The following is a 26,944-nucleotide window of genomic DNA, read 5'->3' on the forward strand; positions in this document are numbered from 1 at the left end:
ATTTTTTCTCAAAAAGAATTTTGTTTTACTTCTTTGTAGAAAAAAAAAAAAAAAAAACTTGGATCGCTGCATATCGGAAATTTTAATATCCTACTTCCAGCGTAACAATCATGGTGAAGCTAGCCTCAGCGAGAGAGAGTCGAACGTACGGGCCACTGCTCGTTAGAAGCAGAGCCGAGTACATAAACGCAGGGCTGCATTTGTTTGCTACAATTGTGTTAGTTTGTGGTTTTGCTACTGAGTTCTCGTGGGAACCCAGACCGGGTCTCGTTCTAATGCTTATAGCCCTGACTCTTATAATTGTTGTCAACGTCCATGATATTTTCGCACATCTTGCGGGAATTGATTATAGGTTGCCTTTGATGGAGTTCTATACGGAGCTTGCTCTTGTGGAGTTCGCTGTTCCAGTGGTTCACCTCTTAGGTTCACTGCTTCTCTTCATAGGAATTCTCTTTCTGTTTATTCGGGTAGCGTATTTTATACCTTTAGCCTTAATGGAATCCCTCAAAAAGTTCATTTGGTAGGCAAAATTTGAATTTGGTCTGATTAGTACATTGGCAAATGAACTTTCTCATGCTTTGTTAATTAATGCAGGCAGAGAAAGGGTATGATTTTTTAAAATTGGAGAGGCATGCTTTGGGGATGCTTATTGCTGGCCCTGTTTTGTGGATTCTTGGTTCCATCCACAACTCGTGTCAAATCTATGAGAGAGCAGATGGACATGTCCAAATCCTGCAACAGAGTGTCCACATCCCGTTCTTAATTGGGTGTTTGTTATTCATGGTGGGAGCTATTCTCAACAGCCGTGAGCAAGGTGGAATTATCCGTCATGGATTACAGTCACTGGTAGGCAGTGAAAGATATCCATGACAAAGCAATTAAACCTCTGTCAAGTCAGAAATAGTACTTCATGTTTGTCATAACATATATAACATATAGATCCAAAAATTTATAATTAGATTTAACAAAAAAATATTATCACAATTTTTTTTTATTTAAGTGTGATTGATTACCTAAAGAATCTATTATTTTAAGGAACTCCTAAACTTAATTAAATGTCCCTAAAAGAATAGGTTCGAGTTTATAAACCAGAATAAGGTTCGAGAGTTTGGTTATATATAAAAAAGGTTATAACACTCTCACATGTCCATCCGAAGAATGATATAATATTATTTTAAATTTATCATAAAGTCTTGATTTTAATGGTCTTAAATTTTTATGTTAAATATTAAAAATAATTTTTAAGATTCTCCATCAATTTGGTAGAATTTTTAAAAATATTTCTTCACCTCAAGAGTATTCAAGAATCCTATTTGATTTTTTTGAAGAAGCTCCATCGTCGGAAAAAAGGATTTAATTATTTTTTATTGAAAATACATCTAATTATTTCACCATTTGGGTCAAATTAAAAATATTTTTTGTTTTTGAATTTTATTTAAATTCTTCTACTATTTACGATAAATTTAAAGAATTTTTTCACCTAGAGATTTCTTAAGAAGTTTTTCATTTGAAATTTCTAATATTTTTATCCTTGGATAATCGTCAAATATTTTTAACCAAAAATTTTTATTTTTTATTTTTTTATTTTTTTATTTTTTTATTTGAAAATAAATATTAACTATTGTTATTGAAATTTTATCTAAATTATTCTACCATTTGAGATAAATTTAGACAAAATTTTTCACTTAGGAATTTTATAAAAATTTATCATTTGAAATTTCTAAAAAATTTTATCATTGAATAATTATTATTTATTCTAAAAAAATATTTTATTTTTTTACAATTTTTTCTCTTTTTTTTTTAATTTAATTATATAAAAATACTAAAACCCTAAAAATAAATAAATAAAAATACAAGAATAAAATAAAATACCAAAAATTCGGCTTGGCTATGTGGCTAGAGATCGGCTCGGCTATAAGTACAGACAACAGCTTGAAACGTGACTCAGAGGAAAATCGGTTGGGCTCAATTCAACAGCAAGGTTTGGTTGGGACGCAAGTTGACAAATCAGGTTGCGATCGGGTCAAGTCGTCAAATAAAAACATGCGAATCTTGGAGCTTATTAAATGCTAAAACAACATCATTTTGGGGTTAGTATAAAAGACTGGATCTGATCTTTTCAACTAGATTTCCTCTTCCCCTTCTCTTTCTTCCCCTTTCTTTTTTCTCTATCTCTCTAACTCGGATGAACTCCGATTGAATCCTTCAGTGGATTCTGGAAATCCCATCGAAATTTGGGATGGTTCACCGAAAGTTTGTCGAAAAATTCTATCAGTGTCGAAATCTTCAATCAGATTCTGGTAAACATGCCAAAAAATTCAACCAATGCTGAAAAACTTGTCGAAAAATTCAATCAATGCCGAAAAATTTATCGAAAAACTGGAAATTTTCTAGAAAATTTTCAAAAAAAATCTTTTTTTTAACCTTAAAATTTCCCAAAATCTTCAGACTATTTTCGTAGATCTTTATTGCCTTTCTCCCTATTTCTCTATGTGTTTTATCTCTGTTGATCTCTCTCTCTGATCTTTATGTTTTTTACTGCTATGTTCTTCTGTATTTATGTTTTTTGTGTTTCTATAGGGCTATATTTATAGGCTTAAATCCACAGAACTCGAAAGAAATTCTAATTCCCTTCAAACTTTAATCCCATTCAACATTTTCCAATCCTTCTTAAACTCTTTGACTAGTTTTACAGTAATTCAACCACATTTTTTTTTATTTTTCATTATTTTATTATTTTATTATTTTATTATTTTAATTATTATTTTTAATAAAGTCCAAACTAAGTAGACCCCCAGATTGATTGAGTTATCTACAACTGTCCTTCTTTGCACATTTTTTATGAAACAAAAATTTTACAAAGACAAAGACAACCCAATCAACTTGACACATTTTTTTTTTTTACTCAAACTCCTTGAATAACATAAAAACTCCTCTAAACAGAGGCTTCACAACTTTTAAAAATAAACAAAGCTCCTCTAAACAGAGGCTTAAGAACTTTGAAAAAATTAATGCTCCTCTAAACAGAGGCTCAATAACTTTGAAAAATAAACAAAGCTCCTCTAAGTAAAGGTTCAATGACTTTTGAAAAATAAACAAAACTTATCTAAACAGAGGCTCAACAATTTAAAAAAAAAAAACATGATGCCCCTCTAAACAAAGGCTCAACTACTTTAAAAAAAATAAAGGCTCTTATAAGTAGAGGCTCAATGACTTTGAAAAATAAAATAAGACTCCTCTAAACAAAGGCTCAATTACTTTGAAAAATAAAAAGCTTCTCTAAACGGAAGCTTAACAACTTTGAAAAATAAAGGCTCTTCTAAACAAAGGTTCAACAACTTTGAAAAATAAAAGCTCATTAATACAGAGGCTTAATGACTTTAGAAAAACTAAAAAAGGCTTCTCTAAACAGAGGCTTAATAACTTTAAAAAAAAATAAAATGCTCCTTTAAACAAAGGCTCAACGACCTTAAAAAATAAAAGGTTCATTCAAGTATAGGCTCAACGACTTCGAAAAATAAAAGGTTCCATGACAATCTCGTCCAGGGGAGTCATAGATCAGATTTAATGAAATGAAAACTCAAATATTCATAATTTGAGTTCAAAATTCAAAGGTTTAGATTCATAAAAACTTTTCAACTTCACAAGAATTCACTAAAATTTGATTTTCAAAATTTCGGTTTCACAAGAATTTGATTCGTAAAATTTTAGATATACAAAAATTCAGATTTGTAAGATTTCAAGATTCGCATTTATAAGATTCTCATCCAAAGTTTTAATTCAAAGATTCGCATGCAGAGTGCAAGGCTCACATACAATATTTAAAGATTCTCATTCAAATTTTAAAGATTCATATCCAAATTTTCAAAACTTCTCATTTGAGTTCAAAGGTTCACATTTAGTAAATCTTAGAGTTTCACATCTCAAAGATTCTCATTTGAAATTTAAAGACTATCATTTGAGAACTTAAAAATTCAAAGATTCTTATTTTAAAATTCAAAGATTCTCATTTGAAGATTCACAATCTTGTCTTAAAAGACTTTATCCAAATATTCAAAATTTATTTTCCAAATGACTTTCAAACTTTTACCAAAGTCAAAATTTTGTATGTAATAAATGTCATGATCAATGATGCAAATGCTTTCTTAAAGATGCAAATGCAACAATCTAGATTCTCACAATGCCATATTCTCAACCTTGATTCAAATGTTTGTTCTATAATGCAAATGCATAGCCAAATCAAAGTTTCAAATACTTTCCAAACAATAATGCAAATGTAATGCATGTAATGCGGATGTTTATGTCATGAAATTCTAATTAATTATAATAATATGATTCTCAAGACTCCACCATCTCTTATCTTTCTTTTTTAACTTCTCAGCATTAACCATTTACAGCAAGTTCTGTCAATTGATACTTGACTGTAATTCACATGCTTTTCAGCACTAACAATTTTAGAATAAATTTTGTCTATTGATCCATACTATTTTCATCATAATTCATAGGTTTTTCAACACTAGTCATTTCAGAATAAATTCTATCCTCTTATCTATATTATTTTTATCATTCGATCACAACTCACAGGTTATGTTAACCAATTCATCATCATACTCATCACCGCATATCCTTCTAAATCATCTTTTCAAGTTTCTGCCATCTCTTCATCATTTTTTACCCCCTATCATCTTGTATTTTTTTTCAACGGAATGAAAAAATATTTTATGCACATTATCATTCATTCATCATCATTTCAAATCATGAAAAATATAGTGCAATCATACATTTCCTAGATTTGCTTTGGGGATAAGAGATTATAAAGTGAATAGAAAAAAAGGTAATCTGCTACAAAAAATAAATGAAAAAAAAATAGGTTTGATGTATGTCATTGGGATGAATGGTATAGCCAAATAATGAATATTCAGACAATTTTGGACATTAATCCAAAATTCTATTTCAAAAACTCATTCTATTGACTTTTAAAGTCACTTTACCTTAGCTTTGAGAGATTTTTAGTTGCTTTGACCTTCTATTCATGTGAACTGTCTATTTAACTCTCAACTCAAAGATTTTTCTACCCAAATTATCTTTTTGGGTTTTTAATTTAAGTATTTTTTTCTTTATTTTTCATTTTTTCCATTCTTTTGCTTTTTCTTTTTCTCTCTTTTTTTTTTCTTTTTTTCTCATTTTTTTATCCATCAATAATGTCTCCTACCCATCAATCTCTAGAACAACATAGTATGATTTTGTTGTTCCATCACAAGTATGCTTTAGTCTAACATATGATCATTCAATTCGAGCATTCACATTTGATCTAAATGGACTTTTAAAGGTTGTAATGTAGACTATGGTGAGGAGTCATGAAAGAAATGGATAAAATAAGCTCAAAACATGTGTTTAAAGGGTTCAAAACCAAAAGATCATTTCTTATCATTTGATACATCTTGGTATTTTGCCCTATTCCACATCATTTTTTTACTTTTTCCTTTTTCAAAGACTCATTCCTCACAAAAAGATTCTCATTACTTTGCCCTAATTATGTATGGCATTCACTTTTCTTTTCTTTTTTTCTTTTTTTTTTTTTTGCTTTTTTTTCTTTAAGACCTTTTTCTTTCTCAAAAATTACCCTACAATGTGGAGGGTGATCCTTGGTCAGGGTTTTTTAGAAAAAAAAATCATAATAGGCTAAAAAGGGTAGTAATGAATGATTTTTCAAATGGCAAAAGAATGGTGGTCATTTTTTATCTCAAACATGAATGCTTTCTTTGAAGATAATCTATTGAATAAAAATAAGCTCATTGATTTTTATAAAAGACTGCACATCTTCAAGACATATTTATTTTACATATGCTAACAGCTCACTTTTTTGCTCAAATAATCTCCTAAAATCAATATGAATAAGTTCTCAAAATTAAATCTTAGAATTATTATTGATGTAGACAATTATTTTGGTTCGGGCCTAATTAGGCCCATTTTGGTTAGGTCCCATCTTGGTTAATGCCCATTCTGGCCCATTTAGGTCCAATTAGATGCTATTATTATTATTATATTTTTATTTTTTGTTTCCTTTTCTGTTCTTTTTCTTTTGCTTTTCTTTTTTATTCAACCTATACGTGGATGGAAAAAAATTAGGATCAAAATCCTTTTGGTCAACATAGAATCAAATCAATATGATTGCTAAAATTTTAGACCTAAAATCTTATCTAGACAGAAAGTAATCCCAAGATTCAAGCCTGGGATTGATTTTGTTCGTTTCCTAAAATTATTCCTAGGACTGCCTATAAATTGGATTGATTCTGACACTGAAAAACATAGAGAAACATAATAAAAGAAAAGGGGAAAAAATTAAAAAAATCTAGAGAGTTTTGGCAGAAAGGGTTCTTGCAGTTTAATTTTAGGATTCTGGATTTCAATATGAAATTGTAGGTTCAAGTTTAGGTTTCTGGGTTAGGTTTAGGATTCAAGATGATTCTGGGAGGTTCTGGGAGTGATTAGGACAAAATTTGGAGAAATCTAAGAGAAATTCAAAAAAAAAATATGGGCTTTCTAGGTTTTTCTGAGTTTATGATGAATTTTTCGACAAAAGATGAATTTTTTGGTTGAATTTTTCGATAGGGTTTGAATTTTTCAATGGAATTCTGACAAAATTTCCAAAAATTGATGGTTTTCCAATTTTTGGTTGAATTTTTCATGTGACTTTTTCAAAAATCGATGTAATTTTTTTTTTTTGGTTAAAGTTTTCGTAGGTGATTTGAAGAATTCTAAAAAGAAGACAGAGCTTCTAGGTTTAGAGAAAGAGTGCATAAAGAATTCTAAAGCAAAGGTATTAAAATTAGTTTATATAGCTGCCTAGAATGGCAATGTTTTGGATAAGCCAAGATCCACGTGTTGACCCGAAAACCCTCATGCCGACCCCTGTCTTGACCCGACCCGATCGCAAGTTTTTCTTTTTTCATTTTATTTTTATTTTTTGAATTTTATTTTATTTTATTTTATTTTATTTTATTTTATTTTTAACCTTTTTTTTGTTTTTTTTAAAGGAAGATTATTTCTGCCATTTTTATTTCTAAAGAAAAAAAATGAAGTAAAAAAAAGAAAAAAAATAATTCTAATAACAAAAAAATCAATAATTCATTATTAAATTATTTGGTAAATCATAAAAATGATCAAGGCTTGGATAATTCGAAATCAAACTGGTACCATCCCTTGGATAGACGTTGTGGGGGTGCTACAATATTTTTCATGTGTAATCGACTTTCAAACCTAACCTCTTTTTTGCATATCAGATTCAATTAGGTGACTAATCACACCTAGACCAAAAAAAATTGATGGTGATTCCTTTCATCCATGTTTAGCTATAGATCTACGGATCTATACGTTATAACAGCTTGGTGACTCTGCTAAAGACCTTAAGAGTCAAGCCAGCAAATGATTTCTTATTATCCAAGCCTTGTTTAATAAGTTTGAAATTATTTTGTGTCTTTTTATTGTTTATATAAGCTTTTATTATTTATTTTCCTTGTGTATACCAACTTATTTATTTGTTCATATTTACTTGATTGTTTATTATATATATACTTGTCATACATTTGCATGTATATAACATAAGCCCTCCACCCGAGCTCTATCTTTAGAAGAGAGTGAAGTACCTATGCCCTCGTGAGATTTCATGTCTCTGCATAGGCCTGCGAAACACTCACACTCAGATTGAACATTTTTCATTTGAAGCCTATGATAGGTGAGGATTTAAGTGCCTTACTAATTTATAATGGGCCATGATGTAAGGAATAATTTGAAAACCTTTTAGAAACAGCCCAAACCACATATAATTAACTTTAGAAGCCCAACCATAGAAAGAGCCCTGTCCTTTCACTTTTTGTAAATAATCCACAATTTTAGGTCATGTTGTTATTACTATGCTTACTATATGTTTTATTGAAGTGATTAACTAACCTCTTTGTCTTCTTTTATTTCTTTTTATACATTCATGAACATGTTTACATATTGTATAGTATTTTTACCCCAAAGCTTTTCAAAAAAAATCCTTATGGATTCCATAGAATGTCAGTTTGCGCCTCATCCATGCTGTTCAAATGTGACTTTCCCATAGAGGTGAAGATGGAATCAAAAAAGAGGCAGCTAGAAGAGGGAGACTATTTGCCACCTGATCATGTCCCTATGCTATCAAGAAAAGTCTACCTATTCCTTGAACATAATGATTTGAAATGCTTATTAGACATGTGGAACGGTATGACCCCTTCAAGGCATGAGGCTTTCTATGAGAAGTTTGGACACATCGCACATCTTATGTCAGTGGAGGTTGACTACTCACTTATCAGAGTGATGGTACAATTTTGGGACCCTTCCTACCGATGTTTCATCTTTAATTAAGTTAATCTAGCATCAATAATAAAAGAGTACTCAATTCTAGTGCGTATGTATCTACTGAATCCAAACAAGATATACATGAAAAAATACAAATAAAAAAGTTGCAAGAAGTTAGTCAGATGCTGGGAGTAGGAAAAAAGATCATAGATTCATATGTTCGAGAGAAAAGAGATCACAAGAGTATTTCATGAGAGGTACTCTGAGATTTCATCGTCAAGCATCCAAATAATGATAAAAAAATTAATGCATTTTCTCTTGCCGTATATGGGTTGGTCATTTTCCTTAAGGTTTTAGGCTATATTGAGATAGAAGTAGTGGATTTATTTAAGCAAATTAAAAAAGGGTGTAATCTTTCACTAGCTATCTTGGCAGAAACCATCAGATTTTTAAATTTTTATAGACAGAATGACAAAGCCCACTTCATAGAGTGCATACCTTTATTATATGTATGGATGAAAAGTCATTTCGAGTATAAGAATAGTGCTTTCTCAAAGCTTTATTTCCATACTCGGAGATTGATTAGGGAATTTTATCAGAGTATCTGGCCAGAAACAAAGACTCAAAAAGAGTGGAAGTGTCTGTTACAAGGGCTCACAGCTGGTTTGGTAAAATAGTTAGCTCTATGGATGGACAGAGAGCTTATGTTATATTAATGTGAAGATGAGATAAGGGTTTCACTTTTAGGTCTATGGGGTCAATAGGTTATGCACTATTAATGGTAAAGAGACAACATGGAGCAAAACAATTTACTCTTATAACCTACAAGCTGAGCCAATTTGATTGCTCATATAGGGAGCCTAGAACTTTCTAAAAGATTAATGGCATGATTAAGGCTTGGAAGAAGCCCAAAAGAGTAAACCCAGGGCCATTCACTGATCGAGTCACTTAGGGGTATCTGATTTGAAGAAATAAGAAGGGCCAAAAGATTACATTTATGCTTCAGGGTCATCACATACCAGTGGGCCAAGAGTCAGACAAAAGCTTTTTGATTTAGAGCATAAAATGAAAAAGGAGAAACTAAAGCAAGAAATTTTAAAGCTATAGAGAGAAAAAGACCAGTGGCAAAATAAAGCAAAAAAATTAGAAATCAAGTCCACAAAATTTTCAATAAGTACAGCAAGGCTTGAAAAGTTGTTAGAGAATAAGATGATGCCCTTAAAAAGCTGATGAAGTTACAACAGAAGCATAAAAGGTTGCACATATAGGTACAAGCTAAAGAAGTAAATAACACATAATTGGTTTATGAAAATGAAGAGCTAAAAGAAGAGCGTGACCAAATAGAAAATGCTTTCATGAAAGTTGAGTAGGAGAATCAATGGCTTTCATATTACATTTTGACCCTAACATCAAAGTTAAGTGAACAAAAAAGTCATATCAGAATCTTTACAGAAAGGCACAAAGAGTTATCCTATCAAGTGTGGTGTGGCAAAAGAGAAAGATTGGGAAGACAAAGATATATAGAGCATGTTACAGCCCAGATATGCAAAACAGTGATCAAGGTAAGAAAGATGGCAGAACAAGTTAAAGTATTGAGAGCTTTGATCACACCAGCATGAGAGTACGGACAAAGACTACTAAACTTCATAGAGGAGGCTAAGGATCAATATGAGCAAGTTAGGCATTTTTATAAAAGAATAATATTAGATTTAATGTAAAATAGACTCTTGTGGAATAAATGAAAGTTTTTTTTGTTGAATTTTTTTTAGGGGAAAATATTCTATTCTTTTTTTTTCCTTTTCATGCATTTGCATTTGCATTGCATTGATTCATAACATCATTATTAATTCTTAATTATGGTACTAAGGTACAAGAATAGCTACACATCAATACAATACTCAGGCTAGAACCAAGAGGATGGAACAAGTCAATACAAGTCACCTTGAAAGAATAAAAAAGCTCAAGAGGCACTAGAAGAAAAGTTGAGCAGAATTCTAGAAGCCTTGAAAAAGGCAAACATAAGAAAAGAAATAAAAGGGAATGCCTCACCAGAAGCTACCCAATCTACATATCCTCTAGGTTTTGGTCCATAACAAACTCAAACGGCCCCAATATTCCAACTTTAATAGGCAGCTCTCTCAAGATATAATCACTTAAGAATGACTTATGTACCCAGTCGTGAAAACATTCAGAGTTATGATAACCCTGTTTATGCTAAAAAATAGCTAAATCTATTTAGATCCCTATTATAGATGAAGTAAAAAAGAAAGAGAAGCTACAGATAGCTGTGTTCTTAAAGAGTTCTAAAACTGATCAAGTAATTAATAGACTCGAGAAAAGATTACGGGCTATGAAAAGAATTAACTTCTAGGAATCCATGGATACAGTGGGACTTTACCTAGTACCAAACGTAGTGATGCCACCTAAATTTAAAATATCAAAGTTTAAGAAATATAATGGTACTAAGTGTCCTATCACGCATATCACTATGTATTATAGTAAAATGGCAGTACATGCTAGTAATGAGAAGCTACTTATGCATGTGTTTCAAGATAGCTTGACTGAATCTACAGCGAAGTGATCAGTATAATTGGATGAAACTTACATAAAGACATGAAAAGATTTGACTAGATCTTTTATTAATCAATACCATCACATTATTGATACGGCTTCCAAGCATCTTTCCTTACAAGCAATGAAAAAGAAGGCATTTGAGTCCTTCAAGCAATATGCTCAAAAGTGACGAGATGTAGTTATCTAAATACAACCTTCTTTGATAGAGAAAAAAATATTGTGTTGTTTATAAATACTCTAAAGTCGCTTTATTATGAGAGAATGATCGAAAATACGACTAAAAATTTTATCGATATGGTGATTTTAAGAGAAATCATCGAAAATACCATAAAAAATGGTAAGCTTAAAGGCGGTGAGTCTTTCAAAAGAGCATCTAAAAAGAAAGAGAATGAGACTTAAGTTGTGAGTCTTGAATGGCAGCAATTTAAAAGTTACACTCGACCTACTTGCCCTATATACCACCAAATGGTAAACCATACCTTTGCATCAACCACCCGACCATCTTATCCATCTTTTCTAAGATCTTCTGCCCACTCATCAGTACTACAAGTAACACCAAAAAACCACGAATTAAGGAAAGACTTACTTTTGACCTTATACCTATAAGCTACATTGAGCTGTATCAAAAACTTTACAAAAACCATCTAATTACTCTTATCCTTACCAAGTAACTTGAACCTCTTTACCCTAAATAATATGATTCTAATGCTCACTACGATTACCATTTTGGAGTAACAGGACACTTTACTGAGAACCACATGCCTTTTAAGCATAAGGTATAAAGTTTGATCAAGAAAGGGTTGATAAGCTTTGATACCAATAGAAGTTCAGCACTTAATGTTAGTAGAAATCTTTTGCCCAGTCATACGATTAATGCTTTGGATATGGGTGAAAAAGATAGTAGAGGAACTTAAGATGCCATTTAGCCAATTGTATGATGCTTTATATGAAGCTAAACTGATACAACTAGATACTTTCTGCACTTACATAGGAAGATGTGTTCCAAATCAAATATATAAGTACCACAGTAAAAAACTAAAATATTTAATTGATGATTGCAAGCAATTTCGTGATGAAGTTCAAAAGCTATGAACTCTTACCAAATAGAGTTATATGAAGAATCAAGAACTTCAAAATACAATAAGTGGCTATGACAGATAGGTAGGTGCCGAAACCTATCACTATACATTGTAAGAAGAAGCCACAACCAATCGAAAATAGGTTTGTTCCCAAACCAGTAGCTTTCAAAGTTTTATGCATATTTTTTCATAAAGATAATAAAGTGGTGCCCTAAAAATATGAATGTGAGGCGAAGACTTAGGGACAACAAATGTCGAAAGATGAAACTGCCAATATAACGGGTGTAGAAGGCATAACCAGAAATGGAATATGTTATACTTCATAAGCTTTAGAGAAAACAAGAAAAAAAATAAACTAAACCAAAGATCCCAAAAAAAGATGCCTCGAAGTCTGTACTTAAGAAAAAGGCCTGTGTATTTTTAAAACTAGTCAAGATAGTGAATATTCTATGGTGAAATAGCTAAATAAAATGTTCATCAAAATTTCTCTACTATCACTTCTCTTAAATTTCAAACCATATCATAATGCCTTATTAAAGGTACTGAATCAGGCTCATATGGCACATAATATATCTGTGGAGTATATGAATCACTTGGCAAGGAATCTAGTGGTATCATATCACATCTCTTTCAACGATGATGATATTCTCTTTGAGGGTAGAAAAAACACTAAAGCATTGCACATCACTGTCAAATGTAAAAGTCACATAGTAGTTAAGGTCTTTATTGATAATGGATCCACTATTAATGTTATGCATGTGTCCACTTTAACTAAATAGCCCTTTGATATGTCCCATATTCAAGATAGTCAGATGATGGTTCGAGCATTTAATGGGACTAGGCGAAAAGTTTTAAGAGACATTGAGCTGTCTATCCAGATTGGGCCATATGTCTTCAATATAAAATTTTAGGTTATGAATATATCCTCATCATATATCTATTTACTTGAAAGACCATGGATCCATAAAGTAGGTGTCGTCCCTTCTTCATTACATCAAAAGATCAAATTCAATGTAAAGGGACAGTTGGTGATTGTGGCTAAGGAAAAAGATCTATTGGTGACCCAACCTATAAATGCCCCATATGTGAAAGCGATAGAAGAATCATTGGAATGCTCTTATCGATCTTTTAAACATGTTAATACAATGGGTGAAGAACTTAAATTTAGTCGAAGTATGATTAATCAGATGGTTAACAATGGTTAGAGTATTGGGTTTGGCATAGGTAAAAGCTTACAAGGGATAAAGGAGATTCATAATATTGAAAATTACAGCTACAGATCTAGATTAGGTTATAAAATCAAGGAATGGCAGAACAACAGCAAAAGGGCAAAAACAAAATCGATGATCTTTTCCCATTTAAATGAAAATTTCATTCTTAAAGGATACATGCTTCCGAAAGCTGAAAAAGACACAAAAGAGAAACTAAAATGGGAGGAAGCTTTTGCCAAGCTATCCATTCACATGATAGATGATGAAAGCCAAAACGAGAAAGCCTTGGTTTACCCCTACCCATCAAGATATGAATTACAAAATTAAAGGGTCATCCAAATGCTTATTGTTTTCAATCTTTCTTCAATGTAATCACATCTCCTAATTGCTTATACCCAAAAGCATTAGGATAAACTCTTATGTTTGGGCTTTTTATTTTTCATTATTTCAATAAAAATAAGAGCATGCATTTTGTTCATTTTTTTCATTCCACTCATCACCCTATCAAAATTTCTTACAAATATTTCCCATTTTATTAATTTTCAGGTCCCTAAATGAATGTGAAGATAATCATGACAATAACCCAGGGTCTAACTTTGAAAATTCAATTAATACCGATGAACTTGATACTGAAGAAGATTCTAAAGAATACACTTTGTCTCTAGATTTAATAAAGCTAATTGAACAGAAAGATAAATCTATCAAGCTTCATCAAAAAGTTATTGAACTGATCAATTTGGATGATGCTAAAAATAAGAAAGAAGTCAAGATTGGTACTTCACTCTCAGTTGTTAACCGTTAGTGGTTAGAAGAATTATTCCAGGAGTTTATGGATGTATTTGCCTAGTTCTACCAAGATATGCTTGGACTAAGTACCAAAATAGTGGAACATAGGCTACCATTGAAACTAAAATGCAAATCAGTGCAACAAAAGCTGAAAAAAATAAAACCAGAGATGTTGTTGAAAATTTTAAAAAAAATAAAAAAGTAATTTGATGCAAGTTTATTGCAAGTGGTCAAATCTTCTGAATAGGTGGCTAATATAATACATGTCCTTAAGAAAGATGAAAAGTATAGATGTGTGTAGATTATATATATCTGAACAGAGCTAGCCCTAAAGATAATTTTTCTCTGCATCATATTGATACTTTGATGGATAATACAGCCCAACATTCAATATTTTCTTTCATGGATGAATTCTCTGGCTACAATCAAATAAAAATAGCTCCAAACGACATGAAAAAAATTACTTTTATCATCATGTGGGAAACCTTTTATTACAAGGTCATGCCTTTTGGACTAAAAAATATCAGGGTAACTTATCAAAAGGTTATGGTAACACTCTTCTATGATATGATGCATAAAAAGATTAAAGTGTATGTGGATGACATGATTATCAAATCTTGAAAAGGAGATGATCATGTAGTCAACCTTAAAAAGTTATTTAAAAAGTTAAAGAAATTCTAACTCAAATTGAATCTGGCTAAATGTACATTCGGAGCCAGATCAGAAAAGTTGCTAAGATTTATAGTCGGTGAAAAGGGATAGAAGTGGATTCAGATAAAATTTGAGCCATTTAGAATTTATCTCCATCGAGTACTCAAAAGGAGGTTTGAGGTTTCTTAGGCAGATTGAACTATATATCCTGATTTATTTCTCAACTTACTCTCAAATGTGACCTCATTTTCAAACTCCTTCAGAAGAATAATCCTAGAGAATATAATGAACAATATCAAAAAGCTTTTGATAAGATTAAGCAATACTTATCAAATCCTTCAATATTAGCACCTCTTGTTTTGAGAAAAACCATTGATTCTATACACAGTGGTACATGAGGGCTCAATGAAATGCGTATTGAGCCAACAAGATGAATCCAACAAGAAAGAAAGAGCTATTTTTTACCTGAGCAAAAAGTTTACAGAGTATGAGTCAAAGTATTTATCACTAGAGAATATATGTTGTGCTTTAGCTTAAACAACTAAAAGACTCAGGCAATACATGCTGTACCATATAACTTGGCTCATAACTAAACTAGATTCTATCAAATATATCTTTGAGAAATCATCACTATTAGAAAGAATCACAAGATGACAAGTGATGCTCTCTAAATATGACATAGTATATGTAAGCCAAAAAGTAATCAAAAGAAGTATCATTGCTGAATTCTTGGCAGACAAGGCCACTGATGATTATAAGCCCATAAAGCTTGATTTTTCAGATGAGAAACTAATGGCCATCTCAAAATTAGAAGACAATGAGGATGATGAAGAGATATGGAAAATGTATTTTGATGGGGCCACTAATGTCATGAGGTATAAGATTGGAACAATTTTAATATCTTCAACAGAACATTATTACCTTGTTACAGCAAGATTGAATTTCAACTACACTAATAATATAGCTGAGTATGAAGCTTGTGTCATAAGATTGCATGTTACTTTAGAGAGAAAAATTAAAACATTAAAAGTGTTTGAAGATTCAGCTTTAGTCATTTATCAGCTAAAAGGTGAATGGGAAATAAGGGATTCAAAGCTTATTCCTTACCACAAATATATCTTAAAGCTGTGTAAATAATTCAAAACAATCTAGTTTGAACATTTGCCTCATGAAAAAATCATATTATGGATGCCTTGGCTACCTTGGGTGCAATGGTACGAATTGGTGATACTGTAAAAATTTAGCCTATTAAACTAGATATCAAAAACATACCAGTATATTATGTCAATTTAGAAAATAAGAAGGATGGTAACCCCTAGTATTATGATATTATGCGATATTTAAAGAATTAGTAGTACCCAAATCAAGCAATGAAAAATGATAAGAAAATCCTGAAAAGGTTAGTTATGGGATTCTTCTTAGATGGAGAAGTTTTGTACAAATGAGGTAAGGACCAGTGTTATTATGCTATGTAGGCATTTCTAAGGCCAAAAAGATTATGCAAGAAGTTCACAGTGGCACATGTAGAGCAAATACAAATAGACATACGATGACAAGATAAATTATGCGAGCCAGATATTACTAGTTGATAATGAAAAAAAATTACACCAATTATGCTCGAAAGTGTCATAAATGCCATATTTATGCTGATAAAATTCATGTTTCACCCAATGCTTGCATGTCATAGCATCATATTGACCATTTTCTATATGAGGGATGAATATCATTGGGCCTACCACACCAAAGGCCTCAAACGAAAATAGATTCATTTTTATGATGATTGATTATTTTACTAAATGGGTCGAAGCTGCCTCTTTTACAACTATGACCACATCAGTGGTATGCAAATTCATCAAGAAAGAGATAATCTATAAATATAGATATCTAAAAAGAATTATCTCAAACAATACCAAGAATTTAAATAGTAAGATGATGTAAGAAGTATGTGTTCAGTTCAAAATTAAACATCATAATTCAACTCCATACCGTCCAAAAATGAATAAGGTAATAAAAGCTACAAATAAAAATATCAAAAGAATTTTAGAAAAAATTATTGAAACTTACAAGGATTAGCATGAAAAATTACCTTTTGCTCTACATGCATATCAAACTTTTGTGCATACCTCTACTAGGGCAATTCTTTTTTCCTTGGTTTATAGGATGAAAGATGTATTGCCAGTAAAAGTAAAAATCTCATCACTACGGGTCCTCAGAGAAATGGGATTATAGGAAGCTGAATGGATTCAGGAGCGCTATGAGCAATTGAACTTTATTGAAAAGAAAAGGTTGACAACATTATGCCATGGCTAGTTGTACCAAAGAAAAATGATGAGAGCTCATGATAGAAAGGTTAGACCTCAGTAGTTTCAAGAATAAAAGTTAGTGTTAAAAAGAATCTTTCGAAGTCAGCATGATGATAAAAGAAAATAAATCCTAAATTGAGAAGGGTCTTATGTGGTAAAAAAAGCTTTTTCAAAAAGATCTTTAATCTTATCAAAAATGAATGGAGATGTACTTTTTGGTCCTATCAATTTTGATGCAGTAAAGTACTTTGCTTGATTCAAAAAAAATAAAAAAAAACAAAAAATAAAGATAAATAAATAAATAAATAAAACTCGAAATGGCAACTTGGATCCAAAAGAAAAGGTTCAGATTGAAACTTTGAAAGGTCGTTTGAATTGGCATCACTTGGGAAGGTATACTGGAGATAGTAAATTTTTAAAAACTTTGAAGTGTTAGGGCATCAAGTTTTGATTGAGTTTCTAAAGGAAATCCAAGAGTTAGTGTCATGATTATCTAATCATTTATTAGGCATTGCTACCCCAAATAGTGGCTCCTAAATACTCTTTTTATCTCTATACCATCATATGTAATTTATTGCTTATCCAAATAAATGAAAGCTATTTTATTGTTCTCTCTTAATTTTATACATTGCCAATATATTTGTCATTTCTCTTTATACCCATTCATGAATGGAAGAAATATGTAACTTGCATCCTACACTTTAAAACTGGGATAATGATTAATAATTGAACAAAGTCATAAGAAGTTGTGTGATGTTTTGAAGAATGAAAAGAAATAAAGGCAAATGATGAATGCTTCTAAAAAAAAAAGAAAAAAAAGAAAAAAAAATGATTTCCATGGCTTTCTTTAAGATAAATATTTGGGCAGATGAAATTAGTTTCTTTGCCCATGATGTGCTTCTAGGTGGATGGAAATTAGTTTTTTTTTGCCAAAAATGTACTTTTAGGCTGGTGAAAAATGGCTTCTTTGCCAAAGATGCCCCTCCAGGTTGATGAAAAATAGTTTCTTTGCCGAATATGTGTATCCAAATTAATGAAAGAGGACTTTTTCAATAAAATGTATAGTGAAGATAAATATTCAGGATAATAAAAGATGGTGTCCCTACTAAGGATACACAGAAAGAAGGATATAGAAGCCTTAGTACCACAATTGATGTTCTATTTGCATTTTAGATAAGACATGCATTTACATTATCCACCCACTTGATCTTGGCTCAATCTAGATTATTTTTTATGATTTGTGGTTTTACCCTGATCATTTATTTTTTATCTTGACTCGGTCCTGGTCACCTTATTTGACCCGTGGTTTCGTCCCTGTCACTTATTTTGGTTCAATCTAGATCATTTCTTATGATTCATGATTTCATCTTGATCATTTATTTTTAACCTCAACTCGATCTTAGTCATTTCATTTGACTTGTGATTTTATCCCGATCACTTGATCTTGGTTCAATCTAGATCATTTTTTATGATTCGTGATTTTACCCTAATCATTTATTTTCAACTTCAACTTGGTCCTGGTAGCCTTATTTGACTCATAGTTTCATCTTACTCACTTGATCTTGACTTAGTCCAGATCATTTTTTATGATTTATGGTTTCATCTCAATCATTTATTTTTAACCTTGACTTAGTCCTGGTCACTTCATTTAACTCATGTTTAATCTTGGTTACCCTATCTTAGTTCAGCCCAGGTCATTTTTTAAATTCGAGACCAGAGTGAGCATTTAAGTCTATGCAACATCCTTGTCTAATAAAAATATGTAAAGAGAGGCAGCTGTAGACACCTATTTTGGTCTAAGCCCAATTAGGCCCATTTTGATATGGGTCCATCTTGGTTTAGGCCTATTCTAGCCCATTTAGGTCCAATTAGATGTTTTTATTATTTTTTTATTATTTTATTATTTTTCATTTCCTTTTCTGTTCTTTTTTCTTTGCTGTTTTCTTTTTTATTCAACCTATACGTGGATAGAAAAAAAAAATTAGGATCAGAATCCTTTTGGCCAACACAAAATCAAATCACTATGATTACTAAAATTTTGGATCTAAAATCTCGTCTTGACATAAGGCAATCCTAATATTCAAGCTTGAAATTGATTTTGTCTGTTTCCTAAAATTGTTCCTAGGATTGCCTATAAATTGGACTGATTCTAACATGAAGAACAAAGAGAAACACAATAGAAGAAATGTGAAAAAAATTAAAAAAATATGAGGAGTTTTGGTAGAAAGGGTTTCGATAGTTTAATTTTAGGGTTTTGGATTTTAATCTAAAATTGTAGGCTCAATTTTAGGTTTCTGGGTTAGGATTAGGATTCAGGACAATTACGGGAGGTTCTAGGAGTGATTAGGATAAAATTTGGAGAAATTTGGGAGAAATTCAAAAAAATCTGGGCTTTTTGGGTTTTTCTGCGTTTAAGATGAACTTTTTTACAAAAGATAAATTTTTCGGTTGAATTTTTTTATAGGGTTTGAATTTTTTGGTGAAATTCTAACAGATTTTTCAAAAATTGATGGTTTTCCAATTTTTGATTGAATTTTTCAAGTGACTTTTCCAAAAATTGATGAAATTTCTAGTTTTCAGTTGAAGTTTTTGGTGGGTGGTTTAAAGAATTATAGAGAAAAAGTAGAGCTTCTCGGTCTAAAGAGAGAGTGTAGAAAGAATTCAAAAGCAAAGATGTTGGAATTAGTTTACATAGCTGCCTGAAATGACACCATTTTGGATAAGTCAAGATCCGCGCGTTGACCCAAAGACCCGCGAGCCGACTTGCGTCTTGACTTGACTCGATCGCAAGTTTTTCTTTTTTTATTTTATTTTTATTTTCTAATTATTTTATTTTATTTTTAACCTTTTTTGTTATTTTGTTATTTTATTTTTTAAAAAAAGAATGAAGATTATTTTGCCATTTATTTCTAAAGAAAAAGAGTAAAAAAATGAAGTAAAAAAAAATAATTCTAATAAAAAAAATCAATAAATCATTATTAAATTATTTGGTAAATCATTAAAATGATCAAGGCTTGGATAATTCAAAATCAAACTGGTACCATCCTTTGGATGGGCGTTGTGGGGGTGCTACAACCTTCGTCATACGTAATCAACTTCCAAACCTAATCTCTTTTTTGCAGATCAAATTCAATTAGGTAGCCAATCACACCTAGACAAAAAAAAGATTGATGATGACTCCTTTCATCCATGTCTAGCGATAAATCTACGGATCTATACATTATGACAGTTGTCATTGTCTAAGCATTCATCATTGAGAATTCAAGAATGGGAATGGAAATAACAGAGTATGGAATAATGGTTGGATTAAAGAGAAAATGTAATGAAATGCATCATACTTGCCTTTTATTGAAATGATAAAAAAATGAAATCTTATTGTAAAAAAAAATTCCTAACATTACTTTGAAAGAAAACCTAGAATGACAAGTAATATCCAACCAGCCTTAACATCTTTTTCCTTTCCAAAATTATGTCCCATATGATCAAGTGAAGGATTTTTATTAACATCCTGTCCCCTAATCGTTACAACTCTCCAAGTCTTTTTATATCACACTCGTTCTTGATCTTTATTCGAAGCATTGACATTGTAATTTGGTAATTGATTGCCACTAACATTAGGTGTTATTACCCCTCATTGATCAAAGTTCATTTTTTCATTCTTGATCAATCATTGCACCTTATGATTTAGGGCAATGCAAATTTCTGTGGAATGACCAGCAATTTCATAGTGGTAGTCACAATGAGCCATAAAATCATACCACTTTGGATAAAGTGGCTTGAGTGGCTCTAAACGACTGGAGGCAATCAAGTGGTTATTGTAAAGCTCTCGATATAATTCCATATAAATCATGGGGATTGGGTCAAATACGATTTTTATCAGGTAATTTATTGCTCTCATTAATCACTTGTTAGGTTAATAAGACGAATCTGAGGTCTTGCGAGAGGTTGAATATTAAGGTTATATGTGGCAACTTGAGAGCTAAAAATGGGCTAGTATTTTAATGGATAAGATGGCAATGGGGTTGGCCTGTATGGGTAGGATGAGGTGTTGTTCACAGCAAGATAGTATGAGGAGTAACTTTATGGTGGATAAGGTTGATATTCCCTGAACTGTCTATCAAAGCTCACAGCTTGAGCTTTAGTCTCTTTCTTCTCTAACTTTTTTTTAGTTTCCTCATCATTTCAACTTACCATTTTTAATGGCATTCTCAATGATTTTGGCTAAGATCACCATATCGATGAAATTTTTAGTCACATTCCCTATCATATTTTTATAATAGAAAGATTTTAAAGTGCTGACAAATAATACTGTGGTATCTTTTTCAGTTAAAAGAGGCTATACCTGAATAGCTATGTCTCTCTACCTTTACACATATTCCTTGAATGATTCAGTTACCTTTTTTTTATATTTTGTAAAGTAAGACGATTAGGAACTAAATCTATGATATGCCAGTACTGATTAATAAAGTTATGAGCCATATCACTCTAAGAATGAATGCGAATTTTATCCAACTGGACATCCCACCTAGCAGTAAAGCTCGTAAGGCTATCTTGGAAAATATATATTAATTATTTTTTATTATTAGCATGGGCTGCCATTTTTTGATAATACATAGTAATATGGATCTTCGAATACTTTATACCATTATACTTCTCAAACTTTGAAACATTGAACTTTGGAGAAATAAACATATATGGGACTAAACAGAGCTCAGTAGCATTTACAGAACCATAGAAACTAACTCCCTCTACGGGTCATAATCTTTCTTCTAATAATTTTATCTTCTATTCAGCTTTTGAGCCTTTTAAAATCTTTTTCTCCTTAGGCCTCAGTTTCTCTTTCTCTTTTGGATCATCCAAGTTGGGGATTGGTACTAGTTCTACTGCCTTCTCAGTAAAGACATGATTTACATAACTCTAATACTGCCCTGGGTTTGAAAGCATTTCAAGGTATATATACCCTATAAGATATGTGAACTGCTGTGGTGGTAGATCTTGTATGGATTGGGCTTGCTGTGACCCAAAATTAGGAGGGTATAAAGGGTTATCCACCTCTTATGATGGATGATCCTACTGGCTAGTATTCTCTTCTATTTCTTTTTCCTTGTTTAACTTATTCAAGGCATCCAAAATCTTACTCAACTCTCCTTCTAACTTCTCTTAAGTTTTTTCTATTCTCTTAAGATGATTAAATTTTTTATTCTATCTGTCTAGCTCTAGCTCTTGTATTATATTGATGAGTTGATTAGATGAGATTCTTGGTTGGTGGAGCTATCCTTAAACCTTGAATACCATAATTATGATCAGAAATGATATGCTTTATGTGTAATACATGTAACATACATTTCTATGGATGTAGTTATAAAATGTGACAAATATTCCTTATATGAAAATAATGCAAATGACAATGTTAAATATGATGATGAAAATGATGCAGGGAATTAAATGATATGAAAATGATACAGATGCATAATGTTAAATATGACAATGAAAATGATCCATGATAATGCAAATGCACAAAGTCAAACAAACAAAATGGTTAGATCACAAACCGTTCCTTCTTGCATCCTAACTTTGGGTTACATCTATCATTGGGTAGGAAGGTTCTATCTTAAAGCTAGCCTCTTAAGTGTACACTATATGTAAGGTTAAGAGACTTTGACCACTAAAGGTTCTCAAATTATTCTTTACATCGTTGTCCATTACAGACTAGTGAGGCAATTCAATCCTCACCCATCACAGGTTACCAACGAAAATGATTCAATTTGAGTAAGAGTATTTCGCTAGCCATTACAAAGATTATCATTTCACGAGAGCGTAGATACTTTACTCCCTCTTAAGAGAAACAGAGCTCGGGTATAGAGCTCATATAATTCAAATGCATGTGATAGTGTGTGAATGAACATATAAGTTTCATGCCCTAAAATAAAAGAAAAAAAAAGACAAAAATATTAGTGAATAGATAGCACAAATCATTACAATTTAAAACCACTAGACCAAATAATAGGATAAATTTAAAAGTTTATGGCTTGACTCTCCATAGCAACCCCAATGGAGTCACCAAACTGTCATAACATATAAATCCAAAAATCTATAGTTAGACTTAATAAAATAAGTCACCACCAATCTTTTTTATCTAAGTGTGATTGGCCACCTAAGGAATCTATTATTTTAAGGAGCTTCTACGCTTGACTAAAGGTCCCTAAAAGAATAGGTTCGGGTCTACAAATTAGAATAGGATTCTGAAATTTTGTTACATATGGGAAAGGTTATAACACCCCCACATGCCCATCCGAAGGATGATACCATATTATTTTAAATTTATTATAAGGTATTGATTCTAATGATCTTAAATTTTTATATTAAATATTGAAAATAATTCTTAAGATTCTTCATCAATCTGATAGAACTCTTAAAAATTTTTATTTATCTTAAGAGTGTTCAAGAATCTCATTTGTTTTCTTTAAAAGGCTCTGTCGTCGGAAAAAAGATTTAATTAGTTTTTTTATTGAAAATACATCTAATTATTTCACCATTTAAGCCAAATTAAAAATATTTTTTTAAAAAAATTTTAAATTTTTTATCATTTTGGCCTATTTAGAAATTCTTTTTATTTCTCTTTAATTTTTGTTGGATTTTTAAATTTTACACCATTTAGGTCAATTTAAAAATATTTTCTTTTTCAAAATTTCTAAATTTTCCACCATGTGGGCTTATTTAGAAATTCTTTTTCTTTTTCTTCCTTTTTTCCCCAAAAAGAAAATAATGTGACAATTATTTTTTATTGAATTTTTATTTAAATGTTTTCACCATTTAGGACAAATTTAAAGAAATTTCTCACCTAGAGATTTCTTAAGAAATTTTTCATTTGAAATTTTTAAGATTTTCATCTTTGAATAATTGTCAAATATTTTCAACCAAAAATTTTTATTTTTTATTTTTTTGTTTGAAAATAAATATTATTGAAACTTTATCTAAATTATTTCACTATTTACGATAAATTTAGGCAAAATTTCTCACCTAAAAATTTTATAGAATTTTACCATTTGAAATTTCTAAAAAATTTCATTATTGGATAATTTTTATTTATTCTCAAAAAATATTTTATTTTTTTAAAATTTTTTGTCCCTTTTTTTAATTTAATCATATAAAAATCCTAAACACTAAAAATAAATAAATAAAAATACAAGAATAAAATAAAATACCAAAAATTTGACTCAGCTTGGTTGGGCGGCTAAAGATCGACTCGGCTGTAGGTACAAACAACAGCTCGAAGCGTAGCTCGAGGAAAAGTTAGCTCAGCTCGGCTTAACAACAAGGTTTGGATAGGATACAAGTCGACGGATCGGGTTACGATCAGGTTAGGTCACTCAAATAAAAACACGCGGACCTTGGACCTTTTAAATGCCAAAATGATATCGTTTTGGAGTCAGTATAAAAGCCTGAATCCAATTTTTTCATCAGATTTCCTCTTTCCCCTTTCTTTTCTCTCTTTCTCTAACCCGAATAAACTAAGGTTAAATCCTTCACCAAATTCTAGAAATCTCATTGGAATCTGGTTTAGTTCGTCGAAAGTTCACTGAAAAATTCAATCGGTGCCCAAATCTTCGATCAAATTTTGGAAAACATGTCAAAAAAATCAACCAGCGCTAGAAAAATTACTGAAAAATTCAACCGGCATTGAAAAATTTATTGAAAAATTGAAAATTTTCCAAAAAATTTTTTAAAAAAAATCTTCTTTTTAACCCTAAAATTTCTTAAAATTTTCAGACTATTTTCATATATCTTTACTAACTTTCTCCTTATTTTTCTATGTTTTATTTGTGTTGATCTCTCTTTCTAATCTTTGTGTTTTCTACTATTGTATTCTTCTGTATGTGTTTTCTATGTTTCTATAAGGCTATATTTATATGCTTAAATCCGCAGAACCCAAAAGAAATTCTAATTCTAATTCCCTTCAAACTTTAATCCCATTCAACCTTTTCCAATCCTTCTTAAACTCTTTGATCTAGTTTTACACCAATTCAACCAATTTTTTTTATTTTTTATTTTTTAATTATTATTTTTAATAAAATCCAACCAAGTAAACCCCCAGACAAATCGGGGTATCTAAACTGTTTCTTTTCTAAACTTGTATAGCCCAATTAATTGCTTTATTTGCTTCATTGACTATATATAGTATTTCATTTTCCACCTAATTTAGAAGCAATGGTGAGAGTAGAAATAAAGTTGCTATTAATGCAGGGTAGAACTTGGATGTGGTTAGGCATTTGTGGCAACCTAATGTTTTTCATCGGGGGATCGATGAATGTGGTGAAGGTGTTCAAGATACAGCAAATCAACGGGCTAAGGCTTGAGAAATTGCGTGGAGCATAAGATAGACTGATCCAAGGCAGGGAAGGGTAGGTCCCTATGATTATAGAAGTTGAAGAGGAAAAAGCAACTGCTGCCCTGACTCCTTTCAGGGATAACCTTCTTGATCGGACTTAATGATCAGTTTTTCATATTTGATTCAGCTCTTTCATCATTTGCTAAATATTTGTTGTAGACATTATTGTAAATCTCATTTCTTCCCTTTCTACTTTAACAACTTAAAACATCTATATATGTTACTGCTTTATCTGAATAGCATACTATTACTTACCGAACCATTTCCACATATTATATTAATTCTCAGAGGAGGGTTCAAAAATGAGCCAACCTCGTGGCCTGGAGCTAATTCCATAAATAAAGAACAACAAATATTATATTGAACGGTTGGCTTTCATGATTTTAAAATTTTTTGAAAAAAGGAAAATGAAAATTAGTTGTATTTTAATAACCACATTTCTTCTCTATGCCACGAAAAGTTTGAGTTGACAATAGCGTGGGATTCACTTTTAATGAAATAGTTTCAATCTCTAACAAACTAAACTGAAAAAAAAAAAAAAAAAAAAAAAAAAGCACAAGCATAGTTTACTATATGAAAACAGCCATAACCCGTTTTGGAAAAGAAATATATATTTTACTATTGAAAACCATTTTACCAAAAGTTTTACAAGAATGAATCTACCATCTTTATATTAATATAGCTATAATTTTTATTTTAAATTTTGGCCCATTCCAAATCATTTTAGATTTTGACACACATACATTGTGGATAAAAATAAAATAAAAAAATTAATATTTAATACATTGATAATGAACTTTTTTCATCAAAATTATGTTTTTTAAATATATGATCAGTAGATTTTTAAAAATATATGTGAAATTTTGTTCTTAAAATAAAATACATAAGTATATTTAATTTTATATATTTATTATTATCGTATATATTTTTATAATTTTTTATTACATTCATGTGAAGTGACATGTAATATTAAATGCAATCAAACACTTCAAGAATAATGTAAATATGTATACTAAATTAGTTATCTATACAATATATAAAAGTTATCCCCTCTTTAATTCCTTTTTAATTTGATGACAAATCAACAAGTTTCATTGCCACATCATGGCACATCAATTTTATTATATTTTATTATTTTGTCTTCAGGCGGACTTGTGTGATATATGTCCTTTTTAGGACAAAATTAGAAATTGTTTACATGTTCAAGGTTTTCTTAGCATTTCCCGATTCAAGACACCAATTTTTATCACCCTAATATCGTCGTCACCAACCACCGTTACATCTGCCATCACCATCACTGCCATCATCGCCATTTCCAAAAACACCGTTGTCACCATCATCGCTCCCACCACCATAACAGTCACTTACCAAAAACACCAAACCGTCCCCAAAACCTTATTGAAAAAAAAAAAATTTCCAAAAATGAAAAAACCTAACTATCTAAATACATACAAAGCCAAATGAAAGATCAAATAAAAAATCAACATTTAAAATTCAAAGAATTAGCAAGAAACTCACCTCTAAGGAGCTAATTTTCAAGCTGCTGCCATCATATTTCCTCAAATCAAAATATGGAAACCAAAGATTTCAATTCATAGTAAATAAAAAAAATAGCAGAAATGGAAATGT

The 26,944-nt window shown here is 30.9% G+C and overlaps 1 pseudogene; it reads left to right on the forward strand.

Annotated features, from left to right (window-relative positions):
• Window positions 1-25,416, forward strand: LOC111290133 (uncharacterized; annotated as a pseudogene).
• Window positions 25,417-26,944: the final 1,528 nt, after the last annotated feature.

This window comes from Durio zibethinus, chromosome 11 (assembly GCF_047325235.1).
Source record: "Durio zibethinus cultivar Kanyao isolate XHJ-2024 chromosome 11, ASM4732523v1, whole genome shotgun sequence".
Lineage (NCBI taxonomy): Eukaryota > Viridiplantae > Streptophyta > Magnoliopsida > Malvales > Malvaceae > Durio > Durio zibethinus.